Source organism: Scyliorhinus canicula, chromosome 10, assembly GCF_902713615.1.
Source record: "Scyliorhinus canicula chromosome 10, sScyCan1.1, whole genome shotgun sequence".
Taxonomy (NCBI): domain Eukaryota; kingdom Metazoa; phylum Chordata; class Chondrichthyes; order Carcharhiniformes; family Scyliorhinidae; genus Scyliorhinus; species Scyliorhinus canicula.
Genome location: NC_052155.1, coordinates 26,412,052 through 26,431,215, shown reverse-complemented (window position 1 = coordinate 26,431,215; position 19,164 = coordinate 26,412,052). Strand labels below are relative to the sequence as shown.

The 19,164-nt window shown below is 45.4% G+C and overlaps 1 protein-coding gene across 1 annotated transcript in view; it reads left to right on the top strand.

The window, feature by feature from the left end:
- Nucleotides 1-19,164, top strand: part of LOC119972287 (focal adhesion kinase 1) — a 585,346-nt gene that overhangs the window by 47,656 nt on the left and 518,526 nt on the right. The gene's annotated exons all lie outside the window — the stretch shown is intronic.

Below are 19,164 nucleotides of genomic sequence, written 5' to 3'. Positions count from 1 at the left end.
CGTCTCCACTGTCCCCAGATTCTTAGGGTCGCCGTCACCATCGGGCTCGTGGTAAACCTCTTAGGGGAGAGCGGCAACGGTGCCGTTACCATGGCACCCAGGCTCGTACCTCTGCATGATGCCATCTCCATTCTTTTCCACGCCGCCCCTCCCCCCATCATCACCCATTTACGCACCATTGACACATTGGCTGCCCAATAGTACCCCAGAAGGTTGGGCAACGCCAGCCCGCCTCTATCCCTCCCTCGCTCCAGGAACACCCTCTTCACTCTCGGAGTCCCATGTGCCCACACAAAGCTCAAAATACTGCTAGTCACTCTCCTAAAGAAGGCCCTGGGGATAAAGATGGGCAGGCACTGAAAGAGGAACAAGAACCTCGGAAGCACCGTCATTTTGACGGACCGTACCCTCCCCGCCAACGATAATGGTAGCATGTCCCACCTCTTGAACTCCTCCTCCATCTGATCTACAAGTCTGGTGGTTATGCTTGTGAAGAGTCCCCCAGTCCCTGGCCACCTGCACCCCCGGGTACCTAAAGCTCTCCCCTGCCCGCCTAAGCGGGAGCCTACCAATTCCTTCGTCCTGGTCTCCAGGGTGCACCACAAACACCTCGCTCTTGCCTAAATTTAATTTATAACCTGAAAAGGTCCCAAACTCAGCTAGCAACTCCATCACTCCCGGCATCCCTCCCACCGGGTCCGCCACATACAGTAACAGGTCATCGGCATACAACGACACCCTATGTTCCTCTCCACATCGCACCAAGCCTCTCCACCTCTCTGAATCCCTCAACGCCATAGCCAGCGGCTCGATTGCCAGTGCAAACAACAAGGGGGACAGGGGGCAACCCTGCCTGGTCCCTCGATAAAGCTGGAAGTACTCCGACCTCCTCCTATTCGTGGCCACGCACGCCATTGGGGCCTCATACAGCAGCCGTACCCATCTAATGAACCCTTCACCAAATCCAAACCTCCCCAACACCTCCCATAGGTACCCCCACTCCACTCTATCGAAGGCCTTCTCCGCTTCCAGTGCCACCACTATCTCTGCCTCCCCCTCAATCGCCGGCATCATGATGACATTCAACAATCTCCGCACATTCGTGTTCAGCTGCCTTCCCTTCACGAAACCTGTCTGGTCCTCGTGCACAACCCCTGGCACACAGTCCTCTATCCTGGTGGCCAGGATTTTTGCCAGGACTTTAGCATCCACATTGAGGAGAGATATGGGCCTGTATGAACCACACTGCTGGGGGTCCTTGTCCCTCTTTAAAATTAACGAGATCAGCGCCCGCGACATCATCGGGGGCAAAGTCCCCCCTTCCCACGCTTCATTGAGTGTCCGCACCAGCAAGGGGCCCACCACGTCCACAAACTTTTTATAAAATTCCACCGGGAACCCATCCGGCCCCGGTGCCTTCCCTGACTGCATCTGCCCGATCCCCTTAACTTGCTCCTCCAGCTCAATCGGCGCACCCAACCCCTCCACCTTCTCCTCCTGCACCTTCGGGAAAGAAAGCCCGTCAAGGAACCTCTCCATTCTCCTCCTCTCCCCCGTTGGCTCCGACCGGTCCAGTTCCCCGTAAAAGTCCTTGAAGACCTCATTCACCTCTACCCCCTTCCGCACCACATTCCCACTCTTGTCTCTCACTCCAGCAATTTCCTTAGCCGCATCCCGCTTGCAGAGCTGATGAGCCAGCATCCTACTCGCCTTTTCACCATGTTCGTACACTGCCCCCTGTGCCTTCCTCCACTGTGCCTCCGCCTTTCTAGTGGTCAGCAAATCAAATTCAGCCTGCAGGCTGCGCCTCTCCCCCAACAGTCCCTCCTCTCAGGTAGCTGAGTTCGCGCTAGTGTAAATAACTGAGCTCAGAGATTCACGGACTAGTCGGCAGGTAGCGGAGTTGGGGCTAGAATAAATAACTGAGCTTGGAGCTTCGTGTACTAGTCGGCAGGTAGCGGAGTTAGCGCTAGTATAAATAACTGAGCACAGAGATTCACGGACTAGTCGGCAGGTAGCGGAGTTAGCGCTAGTATAAATAACTGAGCGCGGAGATTCGCGTGCTAGTAGGCAGGTAGCGGAGTTAGCGCTAGTATAAATAACTGAGCTCTGGAGATTCACGCACTAGTCGGCAGGTAGCGGAGTTAGCGTTAGCATAAATAACTGAGCTTGGAGCTTCGTGTACTAGTCGGCAGGAAGCGGAGTTGGGGCTAGTATAAATAACTGAGCTCGGAGATTCGCGTGCTAGTCGGCAGGTAGCGTAGTTGGGGCTAGTATAAATAACTAAGCTCGGAGATTCACGGACTAGTCGGCAGGTAGCGAAGTTAGCGCAAGTATAAATAACTGAGCTCGGAGATTCACAGACTAGTCGGCAGGCAGCTGAGTTGGCGCTAGTATAAATAACTGAGCTCGGAGATTCATGGACTAGTTGGCAGGTAGCGGAGTTGGCGCTAGTATAAATAACTGAGCTCGGAGATTCACGGACTAGTCGGCAAGCAGCTGAGTTGGCGCTAGTATAAATAACTGAGCTCGGAGATTCACGGACTAGTTGGCAGGTAGCGGAGTTGGGGCTAGTATAAATAACTGAGCTCAGAGATTCACGGACTACGTCGGCAGGTAGCGAAGTTGGGGCTAGTATAAATAACTGAGCTCGGAGAGTCGCGTGCTTGTCGGCAGGTAGCGGAGTTAGCGCTAGTATAAATAACTGAGCTCGGAGATTCACGGACTTGTCGGCAGGTAGCGGAGTTGGGGCTAGTATAAATAACTTAGCTCAGAGATTCACAGACTAGTCAGCAGGTAGCGGAGTTGGGGCTAGTATAAATAACTGAGCTTGGAGATTCACGGTCTAGTCAGCAGGTAGCGGAGTTAGCGCTAGTATAAATAACTGGTCTTGGAGCTTTGCGTGCTAGTCGGCAGGTAGCGGAGTTAGCGCAAGTATAAATAACTGAGCTCGGAGATTCGCTGACTAGTCGGCAGATAGCGGAGTTGGGGCTAGTATAAATAACTGAGCTCAGAGATTCACAGACTAGTCGGCAGGTAGCGGAGTTAGCGCTAGTATAAATACTGAGCTCGGAGATTCCCGTGCTAGTCGGAAGGTAGCGGAGTTAGCGCTAGTATAAATAACTGAGCTCAGAGATTCATGGACTAGTCGGCAGGTAGCTGAGTTGGCGCTAGTATAAATAACTGAGCTCAGAGATTCATGGACTAGTCGGCAGCTAGCTGAGTTAGCGCTAGTATAAATAACTGAGCTTGGAGATTCACGGACTAGTCGGCAGATAGCGGAGTTGGGGCTGGTATAAATACTGAGCTTGGAGATTCGCGTGCTAGTCGGCAGGTAGCGGACTTAGCGCTAGTATTAATAACTGACCTCGGAGATCCGTGTGCTAGTCGGCAGGTAGCGGAGTTGGGGTAGTATAAATGACTGAGCTCAGGGAATCACGGACTAGTCGGCAGGTAGCGGAGTTAGCGCTAGTATAAATAACTGAGCTCAGAGATTCGCGAGCTAGTCGGCAGGTAGCGGAGTTAGCGTCAGTATAAATAACTGAGCTTGGAGCTTTGCATGCTAGTCGGCAGGTAGCGAAGTTAGCGCTAGTAAAAATAACTGAGCTCGGAGATTCACAGACTAGTCGGCAGGTAGCGGAGTTGGGGCTAGTATAAATAACTGAGCTCAGAGATTCACGGACTAGTCGCCAGGTAGCGGAGTTGGGTTGGTATAAATACTGAGCTTGGTGATTCACGGACTAGTCGGCAGGTAGCGGAGTTAGCGCTAGTATAAATAACTGAGCTCAGAGCTTCACGGACTAGTGGGCAGGTAGCGGAGTTGGGGCTAGTATAAATAACTGAGCTTGGAGATTCGCGTGCTAGTCGGCAGGTAGCGAAGTTAGCGCAAGTATAAATAGCTGAGCTCGGAGATTCACAGACTAGTCGGCAGGTAGCGCAGTTGGGGCTAGTATAAATAACTGAGCTCAGAGATTCACGGACTAGTGGGCAGGTAGCGGAATTAGCGCTAGTATAAATAACTGATCTTGGAGATTCACGGACTAGTCGGCAGGTAGCGGAGTTAGCGCTAGTATAAATAACTGAGCTCAGAGATTCACGGACTAGTCGGCAGGTAGCGGAGTTAGCGCAAGTATAAATAACTGAGCTTGGAGCTTTGCGTGCTAGTCGGCAGGTAGCGAAGTTAGCTCTAGTATAAATAACTGAGCTCGGAGATTCACGGACTAGTCGGCAGGTTGCGGAGTTGGGGCTAGTATAAATAACTGAGCTCAGAGATTCGCTGACTAGTCGGCAGATAGCGGAGTTGGGGCTAGTATAAATAACTGAGCTCGGAGATTTGCGTGCTAGTCGGCAGGTAGCGGAGTTAGCGCAAGTATAAATAACTGAGATCAGAGATTCGCGTGCTAGTCGGCAGGTAGCGGAGTTAGCACTAGTATAAATAACTGAGCTTCGAGATTCACGGACTCTTCGGCAGGTAGCGGAGTTGGGGCTAGTATAAATAACTGAGCTTGGAGATTTGCGTGCTAGTCGGCAGGTAGCGGAGTTAGCGCTAGTATGGCCAATTCCCCATACCACATGTTTGGGTTGTGGGGCTGAAGGGTAAGTTACGAGGGGACACAAGTTCAAAGTGAGGGGTAAAATCCTCCCCCTTTGAGTAAGCGGTGATGGCCCGGACTGCACTGTCCAGGAGGGTGGTAGAGGTGGGATGCCCAATATTCTTTAAAAAGGACCTGGATGAGGGCAGCATGGTTGCGCAGTGGTTGGCACTGCTGTCTCACAGCGCCGAAGTTCCAGGTTCGGTCCCGGCCCCGAGTCACTGTCCGTGCGGAGTTTGCATATTCACCCCGTGTTTGCGTGAGTTTCACCTCCACAATCCAAAAGATGTGCAGGGTAGGTGGATTGGCCGCAGTAAATTGCCCCTTAATTGGGTAAAATGCCCCCCAAACTATGCAAGACCTCCCAATCCCTGTCAGATCCCCCCTTCCCTCAGTAGAAAGACCCATGTCAGGAAGCCCCTCAGAAGAGAGTGACACATAATAATAATCTTAATTGTCACAAGTAGGCTTCAGAATGTCCAAATTACCTAACAAGCATGTCTTTTGGGACTTTTGTGGGAGAAAACCGGAGCACCCAGAGAAAATCAACGCAAACACAGGAAGAATGTGCAGACTCCGCTCAATGACCCAAGCCGGGAATCGAACCTGGGACCCTGGAGCTGTGAAGGAACAGTGCTAACCACTGTCCTATCATGCCGCCCGAGAAGCATACATACAGAATAGAGGAGGCCATTCATCACGATCACCACTGAGCATCAAGTTCAGTATCCGCCTTCCCCCCCCACCCCCACCCATATCCCTTGATTCCTTTAGCCCAAGGTTCCCGTACTTGCATTCTGTTAGTTACATTCATATTTACAGTCCATGTCGGAACATTTGGCTTTGTGATTGACAGCTTCCACATATCCCAGCTGTCAGCATTGTTCCATTCATCTTTCTTCGTGGTTGAATAGCTTTGAAGTAGTCAGCTGTGAAACTAATCCCAATGTTTATAAACATATGATTGACAGCTCCTGGATCACTATAAACAGATCTTAAGTGCTGTTAGTTTTACAGCTGACTTACTCAACCCTGAAGGGAGATGGTTCGGTGGGGGGGGGGGGGGGTGCTGAATTGCATTGCGAGGGGTGGGTCAACCGCGGGACCTCGCTGATGGGCCAGGCCATTGCTTAAAATGGGGGACCGATAGCGGGATTCCTTAGGGAATCCCTCGCAAACCTAACAATGCTAAAATTTGCATGGCGAGGGATTGGGAATTGCTTCCTAATTTGTCGCATATTGGGTGCAATTCAGCTCTGGCAGGAGGACATTGTATCTCAAATGCAGAATCCTGCCCACTGTCTCAAAGTTTCTGGTTGGCAAGACATAACTAGTGGGTTGCCACAGGGTTCAGTCCTCGGGTGCCCCAACTATTCATAGTATATATTAATGACTTGGATGAAGGGATAGAAGGTACTATAGCCACATATGCAGATTACACTAAAATAGTTGGGATAGCAAGTTGCAATGAGGAAATAAGAATTTTTTTTACAAATGGATATAGATAGGTTAGGTGAATGGATCTTAATTTGACAGATGGCGTTTAACGTACATAAGTGTGGGATTATTCATTTTGGTTGAAAAGATGGAAAGACAACTTATTATCTAAATGGAGAGAAATATCAAGAGTACTTCGGTGCAGAGGGATCAGAGTGTCCTCGTGCATGCATTACAGAAAACTAGTATTGCACGTAACAAGAAAGGCAAATGGAATTTTGACCTTCATAGCTAAATGAATCGATTATAAAAGTAGGGAAATGTTGCTGCAACTGTAAGAGATATTGGTGGAACCGCACCTGGAGCACTGTGTGCAGTTTTGGTCCCCTTATTTGAGGAGGTTGCATTAAAGACAGTTCAGAGGAGGTTCACTAGAATGTTTCCAGAGATGAGGGTTTTGTCTCATGAAGAGAGATTGAGCACTTTAGGCCTGTACTCTCTCAAGTTCCATTGGGTCCTTTTCAAATTGGCAGGCAGTAAGTAGTGGGGTGCCACAGGGATCGGTCGGCTGGAACCCAGCTATTCGTAATATATATTAATGATTTGGATGAGGGAACAAAATGTAACATCTCAAAGTTTGCAGATGAAACCACGTTGGGTGGAAGAGTGAACTGTGATGAGGATGTGGAGATCCTACAGCATGATCTGGACAGATTGGGTGAGTGGGCAAATCAATGGCAGATGCAGTATAATTTGGATGTGTGAGATTATTCACTTTGGAAGCAAAAACAGGAAGGCAGATTACTACCTGAATGGTTGTTAATTGGGGGAGGGGAGTGTGCAGCGGGACCTGGGTATCCTTGACCACTAGTTGCTGAAGGTAAGCATGCAGGTGCAGCAGGCGGTAAAGAAGGCTAATGGTATGTTGGCCTTCATTGCGAGGGGTTTCGAGAAAAGGAGCAGGGATGTGTTGTTGCAATTCTACAGGGCCTTGGTGAGGCCACACCTGGAATATTGTGTGCAGTTTTGGTCTCCTTTTCTGTGGAAGGATGTTCTTGCTCTTGAGGGAATGCAGCGAACGTTTACCAGACTGATTCCAGCGATGACGGGACTGTCATATGAGGAGAGATTGACTCGGTTGGGATTGTTCTCGTTGGAGTTCGGAAGAAGAGGGGGATCTCATAGAGACGTATAAAATTCAACCAGGACTAGACATGGTAGATGCAGGGAAGATGTTCCCAATGGTGGCTGTGTCCAGAACCAGGGGTCACAACCTGAGGATTCAGGGTAAACCATTTTGTCAGAGATGAGGAGACATTTCTTCACCCAAAGAATGGTGAGCCTGTGAAATTCATTACCATAGGAAGTAGTTGATGCTGAAACATTCAATGTATTCAAGATGCGGCTCGATATTGCACTTGGGGCGAATGGGATCAAAGGTTATGGGGAGAAAGCAGGATTAGACTATTGAGTTGGATAATCAGCTATTATCATGATAAATGGCGGAGCAGGCTCGAAGGGCCAAAAGGCCTCCTCCAGTTCCTAACTTCTGTGTATGTATGTACCTATAAGATCAGAAGAATGAGAGGAGATCTAATTGCGGTATAAAAGGTATTGACAAAGTCATAGAGAGAATGCGTCCTCTTGTGGGACAATCAAGAACTAGTGATATTAGTTTTAGGATAAGGGGTAGACTTAAAGCAGGTTTAAAACTGAGATGAGAAGAAATTACTTCTCTCAAAGGGTCGTAAATCTGTGGAATTCACTATCCCAGAGTGCACCGGATGCCGGGACATTAAGTAAATTAAAGGAGGAGATAGACAGATTTTAAATTAGTAATGAGTTGAAGGATTATGGAGAATGGGTATGAAAGTGGAGTTGAGGCCGAAGGAAGATCAGCCATGATAGTATTGAATGACATAAGAACATAAGAACTAGGAGCAGGAGTAGGCCATCTGGCCCCTCGAGCCTGCTCCGCCATTCAATTAGATCATGGCTGATCTTTTGTGGACTCAGCTCCACTTTCCGGCCCGAACACCATAACCCTTAATCCCTTTATTCTTCAAAAAACTATCTATCTTTACCTTAAAAACATGTAATGAAGGAGCCTCAACTGCTTCACTGGGCAAGGAATTCCATAGATTCACAACCCTTTGGGTGAAGAAGTTCCTCCTAAACTCAGTCCTATGATGGAGCAGGCTCGAGGGGCTAAATTGCCTACTCCTACAGCGAGTTCTTACGTTTTCTGTAAAGTTGAAAGAGCAAGTCGCCTTAAGAATTAACACGTAAAATTGGGACATCATGCTCTAATCATACCCTGCAAAGGGTCTGATTGATGTTCAGATATGCATCTTACAAGGCACTGTTTCAGGCTCTGTACAAGTCTTTGTGTAACTTCTCTATTTGGAAAATGAGTAAGGAAAATCAGACTTGCGAAGAAATTTATCATGGTGTTCCATTAATAGCCCATTAGCATGTGCAGTGATTTGAAAACTGGGACATTAGAAGAGTTGTGAACCAGAATTGTGTGTGTATGTGTGTGGTGAAGCTTTCATGAGAATTGAGCTAAACTACTCATCATACTGAGATAATCTGTGCTTGGACTAGTAACACTTTGAAGCTTTGAAAACTGTGGAATAATTCATCTTTATTTATTTTTAAGTAAAGTAACAAATGTTTCATGTTTAGTTTATTAAATGGATACAGATAGGTTAGGTGAGTGGGCCAAAATTTGGCAGATGGCTTTTAACGTACATAAATTTGAGGTTATTCAATTTGGTTGGAAAGATGGAAAAGCAACTTGTTATCTAAATGGAGAGAAACTTTAGAAACCTGAAAAAAACAGGTCAACCCTGATTATGATCGGCAATGATCATCATGGTAAAATAAATACAATAACATGCACATCCCAAAATAACATCAATGAATGGGAATGCATGTTCATTAGCATCAAAGGAAATTTGATCTGAGTGAATCATAGAATTTACAGTGCAGAAGGAGGCCATTAGGCACATCGAGTCCACACAGGCTCTTGGAAAGAGCACTCTACCCAAGGTCCACACCTCCACCCTATCCCCATAGCCCAGTACCCTACCCAACACTCAGGGCAATTTTGGACACTAAGGGCAGTGAACTTCATAAGACATTTCAAAATTGAACATGTCTTGAACATTTCATTTGTATGTTTGCTAATTTTGATTTTCTATAGATACTTATCGTTGTAAATTTTCATTGATTCTTTGTTCTGGTATAGTTGTTAGCTGCAGTCAGATTAATGTTTTACGGTTTCAGGACATTTAACTGATCTGAAGAGCTGACTGAGAAACTACTGCAACTTTCACTATATGTTAAACAGCCTTCTCCGATCATGACGTTTGTTGGATTTAAGATGCAATTGTTCTTCATATGCATGACACTGACAAGGTCACCTTTACTTCCCATCCTTGTCTTGTTGAGTAACACTTTTAATGGTTGTTTGTAGAAGCATTCAATGATATAGCTTAGAAAGAGGCCATAGTGCCCAATGTGCATGTGTGTGACTCTTCAGTGGAAGTATCCAATTAGTCCTGCCCCCCCTGCTGTTTTCCTAAAGTCTTGTAATTTTGTTTCTTTTAGTATTTGAATGTCACAATTGAAAATATTCTTCCACCTTACAGGCAATACATTTCAGATCATAGAAACTTGCTGCTTTAAAAAAAATCTGCCCTTACCTCTGGTTATATTTGTAACGCCTGCTTACAGACTCTGCTGTCATTGGAAATGGCTTCTCTTTATTTACTGTATCAAAACTGTTCATACTGCACTCTTGCTATATAGGCCGCATACTGAATGGAAGAACAGAATTAATTAATTGTGTCACAAATAATTAATGTATAAATACTTTGTGATGTTGGCAATGTAATGGGGCACTTTATAAATGCAGCTACAGTGTGTTAGAATTAATATTTCTGACATGTGAAAATTTGTGGTCCCAACTGACCCCCTGAGGCACACTGCCCAGTCACGGCTGCCATCCTGAAAAATACCCTTTTATCCCCACTCTCTGCCTTCTGCCAGTCAGCCAATTGTCTATCCATGCCAGGATCTTACCCTCAACACCATGGGCTCTTAACTTATTTAACAGTCTCCTACGCGGCACCTTGCCAAAGGCCTTCTGGAAATCTAAATAAATCACGTCCACTGGTTCTCCTTTGTCTAACTTCCTTGTTACTTCCTCAAAGAACTCGAACAGATTTGTCAGATATGACCTCCCCTTATTGAATCCATGCTGACTCAGTCCTATTTTATCATGCACTTACTCCGCGATCTCATCTTTAATAATGGGCTCTAAAATCTTACCAGTGACCAAAGTCAGGCCAACCGGCCTATAATTTCCTGTCTTCTGCCTCACTCCTTCTTAAACAGGGGTGTTACATTAGCCACTTTCCAATCCTCTGGGACCCTTCCTGCCTCCAGTGATTCCTGAAAGACCATCACCAATGTCTCCACAATCTCCTGAGCTATCTCTTTTAGAACTCTGGGGTGTAGTCCATCCGATCCATGTGATTTATCAACCTTCAGACCTTTAAATTTCCCCGGAACCTTCTCCTTAGTAATGGTCACTGCAGTCTCCTCTGCCCCCTGGGTCTCCTGGAGCTCTGGCATTCCACTGGTGTCATCCATCGTGAAGACTGATGCAAAGTAATTATTCAGCTCATCTGCCATTTCTTTGTTTCCTATTATTACTTCTCCAGCCACGTTTTCCAGTGGTCCAATGTCTATTTTTGCCTCTTTCTTACCTTTTATATATTGAAAAAAATCTCTTTCTATCTTCCTTTGTATTACTAGCTAACTTGCACTCGTACTTCATCTTCTCCCTTCTTATTGCTTTTTTAGTTGTTCTCTCTCTTGCTTTTAAAGGCTTCCCAATCCTTTGGCTTCCCACTAATCCTTGCTACTTTGTATGGTTTTTCTTTAGCTTTTATGCTGTCCTTGACTTTCCTCGTCAGCCATGGATGCCTTGACCTCCTCTTATCATGTTTCCTCCTCCTTGGGATGAATTTCTGTTGTGTTGTGCCTCCCGAATAACCCCCAAAAACTCCTGCCATTGCTATTCCACTGTCTTCCCTGCTGGGCTCCCCTTCCAATCAACTCTGGCCAGCTCCTCCCTCATGTCTTTGTAGTTACCCTTATTTAATTGTAATACTGTTACATTTGATTGCAGCTTTACTCTCCCAAACTGCAGGGTAAATTCTATCATATTGTGGTCACTGCTCCCTAAGGGTTCCTTCACCTTAAGTTCCCTGATCCAATTCTGCCTCATTACACATCACCAAATTCAGAATTGCTTGTTCCCTGGTAGGTTCTGTCCCGAGCTACTCCAAAAAAAACATCTCTTAGACATTCCACAAATTTATTTTCCTGGGATTTTCCCAGTCCACCTGCATATTGAAGACCCCATGATTATTGTAATATTGCCTTTTTTCAATGGATTTCATGGATTGCTGAAGCTACTATTTGAAAAATATATTTGAATATTTCCTAACATTATTTGAAATTTCGTATGATTTTGAGAAGCATGATAAAATATTCTATGATGGATTAGTGAGATTATCCAGTGAATAGGTGAGCTGTAAAAACTGCAAATGTTTTGCTGGGCTCATTCCTAGACTATTCTGACGTGTCCGATCTCAGCCAAGCAAAGTATAGGTGTCTGTTAGCAGCACTGCAGTTGTCCTCGGTATCCGTTGGTTAGAGAGTTGAAATTTGTCTTGACATCTTGCTGTTCAGTGACCGCTGCTGGGGAAGGATACATGGGTGAACTGCTCTACCTTTCTACCACCTAGCTTGACCCCTAAACTGCCTCTGTTGTCAGACTGCTTGCCCGACCTTGTTCAACTTGCATGGCTGCAATTTCGTCTCTAAATTTCCTTCATTAATCATTGTGAAGTGCAAAGCAAACGCAAACATCCATGAGTTCTCTACCCGAGAGAGCTGTGAGGGCTGAGATCAATCTGTGAACTGTAGGGGCATCAAGTATTATGGGGAACAGGCAGGAAAGTGGATCTGAGGCAAAGACCAGATTAGCCATGATGCAATTAAATAGCAGTTGGGCACATGAGGGCCAAATGGCCTACTCCTGCTCCTATTTCTCATGTTCTATCTCCACCACCAGCTGAACCTCTTGCATGAATTGATCAGCTCAAAACTCACCCATCACAATGCTCTTCAGGCTGGCCTTCATAAACTTGAGCTCTTATAGAGCTCTTGCAGAGTCTGCTGCCCACATCCTAACCTGCTCACCCATCTCCCCTATATTTGCTGACCTTGCTCACTGTACACCTGTGCTTCAGATTTAGAAGCCACATTCTTGGTTTCAAATCCCTTTACGGACCATCTCTTTCTATCTTTGTACACTGCTGTAGCCCTGCATTCCTTCTAGAACTTGGCATTCCTCCAACTCTGTTTCCTAGCCATCTCTCACTCTGCCTCACTATTGGTGATCATGTCTTTACCCATCTATTTCCTAAACTCCAGAATTGCCTCTCAGAATCTCCACCTCTCTGCATCTTTCAGACCCTCCCTAAAACCAACTTCTTTGTCCAAACTCTTAAAGACTCAGTTGTTTGACTTATTATCGTTGGCTCAGTTTTCTGCATTAAAACTACAACCATAGATTGTGGTATTTAAGATGAGCCCATTTGATGCCAAAATGTATGTATAGGGCTTCACAGAGTCTAAGTAACCCATTCACCCCCACACCATTTTTTAGCCAATATAGGGAATGTTTGCATTCGGAGTTGGTCTCAATTGTTTGGCTCAGAAATACATGTTTACGGTTATACTTGTACAAAGAAGAAAGAAAAGTACAGCACAGGAACAGGCCCTTCGGCCCTCCAAGCCCATGCCGACCATGCTGCCCGACTAAATTACAATCTTAGAACATAGAACATAGAACACTACAGCGCAGTACGGGCCCTTCGGCCCTCGATGTTGCGCCGACCTGTGAAACCATCTGAAGCCTATCTGACCTACACTATTCCATATTCATCCATATGTCTATCCAGTGACCACTTAAATACCCTTAAAATTGGCGAGTCTACTACTATTGCAGGCAGGGCGTTCCACACCCCTACTACTCTCTGAGTAAAGAAACTGCCTCTGACATCTGTCCTATATCTCTCACCCCTCAATTTAAAGCTATGTCCCCTCGTGTTGGTCATCACCATCCGAGGAAAAAGACTCTCACTGTCCACCCTATCTAACCCTCTGACTATCTTATATGTCTCTATTAAGTCACCTCTCAGCCTTCTCCTCTCTAACGAAAACAACCTCAATTCCCTGAGCCTTTCCTCGTAAGACCTTCCCTCCATACCAGGCAACATCCTAGTAAATCTCCTCTGAACCCTTTCCAAAGCTTCCACATCCTTCCTATAATGTGGTGACCAGAACTGCACGCAGTACTCCAGGTGTGGCCGCACCAGAGTTATGTACAGCTGCAGCATGACCTTGTGGTTCCGAAACTCAATCCCCCTGCTTATAAAGGCTAGCACACCATATGCCTTCTTAACAGCCCTATTAACCTGGGTGGCAACTTTCAGGGATTTATGTACCTGGATGCCGAGATCTCTCTGTTCATCTACACTACCAAGAATCTTGCCATTAGCCCAGTACTCTGCATTCCTATTACTCCTTCCAAAGTGAACCACCTCACACTTTTCCGCATTAAACTCCATCTGCCACCTCTCAGCCCAGCTCTGCAGCTTATCTATGTCCCTCTGTATCCTATAACATCCTTCAGCACTATCCACAACTCCACCGACCTTCGTGTCATCTGCAAATTTACTAACCCATCCTTCTACACCCTCTTCCAGGTCATTTATAAAAATGACAAACAGCAGTGGCCCCAAAACAGATCCTTGCGGTACACCACTAGTAACTGAACTCCAGGATGAACATTTGCCATCAACCACCACCCTCTGTCTTCTTTCAGCTAGCCAATTACTGATCCAAACCGCTAAATCACCTTCAATTCCATACTTCCTTATTTTCTGCAATAGCCTACCGTGGGGAACCTTATCAAACGCCTTACTGAAATCCATATACACCACATCAACAGCTTTACCCTGATCCACCTGTTTGGTCACCTTCTCAAAAAACTCAATAAGGTTTGTGAGACATGACCTACCCTTCACAAAACCGTGTTGAGTATCGCTAATCAACTTGTTCTTTTCAAGATGATTATAAACCCTATCTCTTATAACCTTTTCCAACATTTTACCCACAACCGAAGTAAGGCTCACAGGTCTATAATTACCAGGGTTGTCTCTACTCCCCTTCTTGAACAAGGGGACAACATTTGCTATCCTCCAGTCTTCCGGCACTATTCCTGTCGACAAAGACGACATAAAGATCAAGGACAAAGGCTCAGCAATCTCCTCCCTGGCTTCCCAGAGAATCCTAGGATAAATCCCATCTGGCCCAGGGGACTTATCTATTTTGACATTTTCTAAAATTGCTAACACCTCCTCCTTTTGAACCTCAATTCCATCTAGCCTGGTCGACTGAACCGGAGTGTTCTCCTCGACAACATTGTCTTTCTCCAGTGTAAACACTGACGAAAAATATCCATTTAATGCTTCCCCTATCTCCTCTGATTCCACACACAACTTTCCACTACTATCCTTGATTGGCCCTAATCTTACTCGAGTCATTCTTTTGTTCCTGATATACCTATAGAAAGCCTTAGGGTTTTCCTTGATCCTATCCGCCAACGACTTTTCGTGTCCTCTCCTCGCTCTTCTTAACTCTCCCTTTAGGTCCTTCCTGGCTAACTTGTAACTCTCAAGTGCCCTAACTGAGCCTTCATGTCTCATCCTAACATAAGCCTTCTTCTTCCTCTTGACAAGTGCTTCAACTTCCTTAGTAAACCACGGCTCCCTTGCTCGACAACTTCCTCCCTGCCTGACTGGTACATACCTATCAAGGACACGCAGTAGCTGTTCCTTGAAAAAGCTCCACATTTCGATTGTACCCATCCCCTGCAGTTTCCTTCCCCATCCTATACCTCCTAAATCTTGCCGAATAGCATCATAATTGCCTTTCCCCCAGCTATAATTCTTGCCTTGCGGTATATACCTATCCCTGCCCATTACTAAAGTAAACATAACCGAGTTGTGATCACTATCACCAAAGTGCTCACCTACATCTAAATCTAACACCTGGCCGGGTTCATTACCCAGTACCAAATCCAATGTGGCCTCGCCCCTTGTTGGCCTGTCTACATACTGTGTCAGAAAACCCTCCTGCACACACTGCACAAAAACTGACCCATCTATAGTACTCGAACTATAGTATTTCCAGTCAATATTTGGAAAGTTAAAGTCCCCCATAACAACTACCCTGTTACTCTCGCTCCTGTCAAGAATCATCTTTGCAATCTACACTGCCTGGGTCCGTATCCCTCTATTCCCATCCTATTCATGTATTTGTCAACATGCCCCTTAAATGTCACTATCGTCACTGCTTCCACCACCTCCTCCGGCAGCGAGTTCCAGGCACCCACTACCCTCTGTGTAAAAAAACTTGCCTCGTACATCTACTGTAAACCTTGCCCCTCGCACCTTAAATCTATGCCCCCTAGTAATTGACCCCTCTACCCTGGGAAAAAGCCTCTGAGTATCCACTCTGTCTATGCCCCTCATAATTTTGTTGACCTCTCTCAGGTCGCCCCTCAACCTCCGTCGTTCCAGTGAGAACAAACCGAGTTTATTCAACCGCTCCTCATAGCTAATGCCCTCCATACCAGGCAACATCCTGGTAAATCTCTTCTGCACCCTCCACATCCTTCTGGTAGTGTGGCGACCAGAATATAATACTGTACTCCCAAGTGTGACCGAACTAAGGTTCTATACAGCTGCAACATGACTTGCCAATTCTTATACTCAGTGCCCCGGCCAATGAAGGCAAGCATGCCGTATGCCTTCTTGACTACCTTCTCCACCTGTGTTGCCCCTTTCAGTGACCTGTGGACCTGCACACCTAGATCTCTCTGACTTTCAATACTCTTGAGGGTTCTACCATTCACTGTATATTCCCTACCTGCATTAGATCTTCCAAAATGCATGACCTCACATTTGTTCGGATTAAACTCCATCTGCCATCTCTCCGCCCAAGTCTCCAAACGATCTAAATCCTGCTGTATCCTCTGACAGTCCGCATCGCTATCCGCAATTCCACAACCTTTGTGTCGTCTGCAAACTTACTAATCAGACCAGTTATATTTTCCTCCAAATCATTTATATATACTACGAACAGCAAAGGCCCCCACACTGGTCCCTGCGGAACACCACTAGTCACAGCCCTCCAATTAGAAAAGCACCCTTCCATTGCTACTCTCTGCCTTCTATGACCTAGCCAGTTCTGTATCCACTTGTCTTATAAGTCAGCATACAAGATCAAACAGGCACTGACTTAGCAGGCCCTGTTACCAAGAAGATGCATGGGAGTTTAAGATGCACCCACACAGAGCAGACCACTGGTGAACAAAAATGGATCACCTTGCAAAAAGAATTAAGTATGAAGGTGGCTTCAAGCTACATGTCATAACATTTGCTAACCTGCCAAATGATGCAGCGAGAGGACTAAGTTTGTGAAAAACTGATGCGAGAATAGAAGAAGGAATCATCTTGTGGGTGAGTTCAGAACTCGGGGCCACTATTTTAAAATGAGGGGTTTCCCTACTAGAACCGAGATGAGGAGAATTATTTTCTCTGAGGATTTTGTGACTTTGGAACTCTGTCTCAGAAAGCGATGGAGGCAGGGTCATGGAATACTTTTAAGGCCAGAGTAGATATATCCTTGTTGGGCACGGGAATTAATTAAAGGTTATCCAGGGCTAGATGGGAATGTCGAACTGAATAAGATCATGGCTGATCTGTTTGTGGTTTGAATGGTAGCACAGGCTCGAGGAACTGAATTGGCCCACTTCTGCTCCTATTTTGTATGATTGTATGTTTCCTGAAAATGATGCCGATGGCCAAATAAGCCAGATCAGCCAATGGGCCTGATCTTGAGAAGTATGTATTGTAATGGGTGCTCAAATTGTCAGAAAGGTTACATAGTCATCATAAACTCAATGCGTACGTCAAATCTTGAGCCCAGCAAAGATTTCAGAGCCACAGTTAGTTGGTGTAGCTGCTTTATGGAAATTCCTCATGTTGAAGACCAAGATTGTGAAAAGACAACTAAAAGACCATGATACAAAAATGACTAGTTTTCAGCGATTCATCAGTGGCAAAAACACGAGTACCAATTATGTCATATTGGCAACATGGATGAAACGTCCATGAGTTTTGATATACCCAGCAACCAAACTGTGGAATGGAAAGGTATGGAAACCTTTCAAGTTCAAAGCACAGGACATGAGAACACAAGGTTCGTGATGATACTTTCCAGCATGGCTGATAGAACAAAATCAAAGCCTGTCGTAATTTTCAAATGTAAAACCATGCATAAAATCCAGCTCTATGACGTTGCATTTTTGTGCATATCCATGACAACGGTTGGATGGATGAGGACAGAGTGAAGTTATGGATTGGTATTGTGTGGAATGCGTGTGCCGGCGGCCTCTACAAAGAACACAGCTTGGTAGTGTGAGATATGTTTAGATCCCATATAAGGAGATCAAGAAGCACCTGCGATGAAGTAACACCCCAATTGTGGTGGTAGCAGGGAGCCTAATGTTTGTCATTCATCCATTGGTTGTTCGCATTAATAAGCTTTCGAGGATCATGGTCCTCTAGATTCTAGTCCAGTGGCATTATCACTTTGTGACTGTCTCTCCCATGGCCTTCTGTGGTTTAAAAGAATGTACTTGTAATTCTCACATTCTAGATTTTGAAGTGAATAGTTGATGATTGGAAAAAGTACTGGAGGATTTGTGAAGCTACCTCAGCAAGTGGTCATTGCCTCGAAAGGGAAGGAGAATAGTGTGTAACTGGTCAAGCATTGAAAGTGATGATTGGAGAATTTATTTTGTTTAAGATTTAGAGTAGGGAACCATGTCAGATTTGTTCTGATTATCGTTAGCATGTGGAGATACAAATCATTGCTCAGATTTCCTTTTCTATTCCCAAGTATAACCTGTATAGATTTGACAAGTAAAGATAGCATTTTTTAAGCCCTGCTGTTGTACAAGTACAGCCACCTCTGCATGCCAAGAACATTCTTTTGTCAAGTTAATTGGTAAAGTTTAGTTTTTGCATCATTGGCTGTTTTCACCACAAATGTTTCCATTTTAAGGACCTGACTTTCAATCAAGCTTGGAACCTTTTCATCCTATTGTCAAACTTGATTACTATCTACGTAAGAATACACCTTCACGTGATCCCTATCTGCAGTGAGATTGCTTCTCACTGTTTTGGTACTTCTGTCTGGTCCCAGAATGCATTCTAGATGGCCTCTCCTTCTACTCTCAGACCATCACTCCCCCATATATAAATATTTATAATCATGCACTATAAATAGATGAATGAGAACAAACACCATCTCCACTGTTGTTTTGGCCTAATAGGTGTTGAAGGTAAATCAGCCACAGATTTGTTGTCATTTGGAAGTAAAATCATCTGTACCTGCTCCCGTGGTTTCCAACTGTGCTGTCAGATTCTGTCACTTACTGGGAAAAATAGACTTGTGCATTTGTAGTGTTTTTCGTGCTCGTAGGCTGCCCCAATGTGCTTTCCAACCTGATAATGTTTTCTTGGATGTGTGATTACTGCTACAAAGCAGGGAATACGGCAGTCAGTTTGCGCAACAGCAATATTCCACAGCAGCAATTTTGCTAATGAACAGATGTTAATGACGTTGCTTGAGCAATAAATATTGCCCAGTTGAGGGAGAAGTCCCTTTTCAAATGGTGCAATGGGACCTTTCACGTCCACCTGAGAGGGCTGACAGGGCTTCAGTTTTATTCGTCATCAGCACTTCGCTCAGCATCTACTCTGTGCTGCATTAGGAGATCAGTAGTATCCTGGAGAATGTTTTGATCATTGTAAATAGTAAATGTGATTACTGTCCACATGTGGCACTTGTATCAAGTTACATTGCATTCAGTTTGGAAAATGGAAAATGTGTGAAGTGAACAATGGGATTCGTT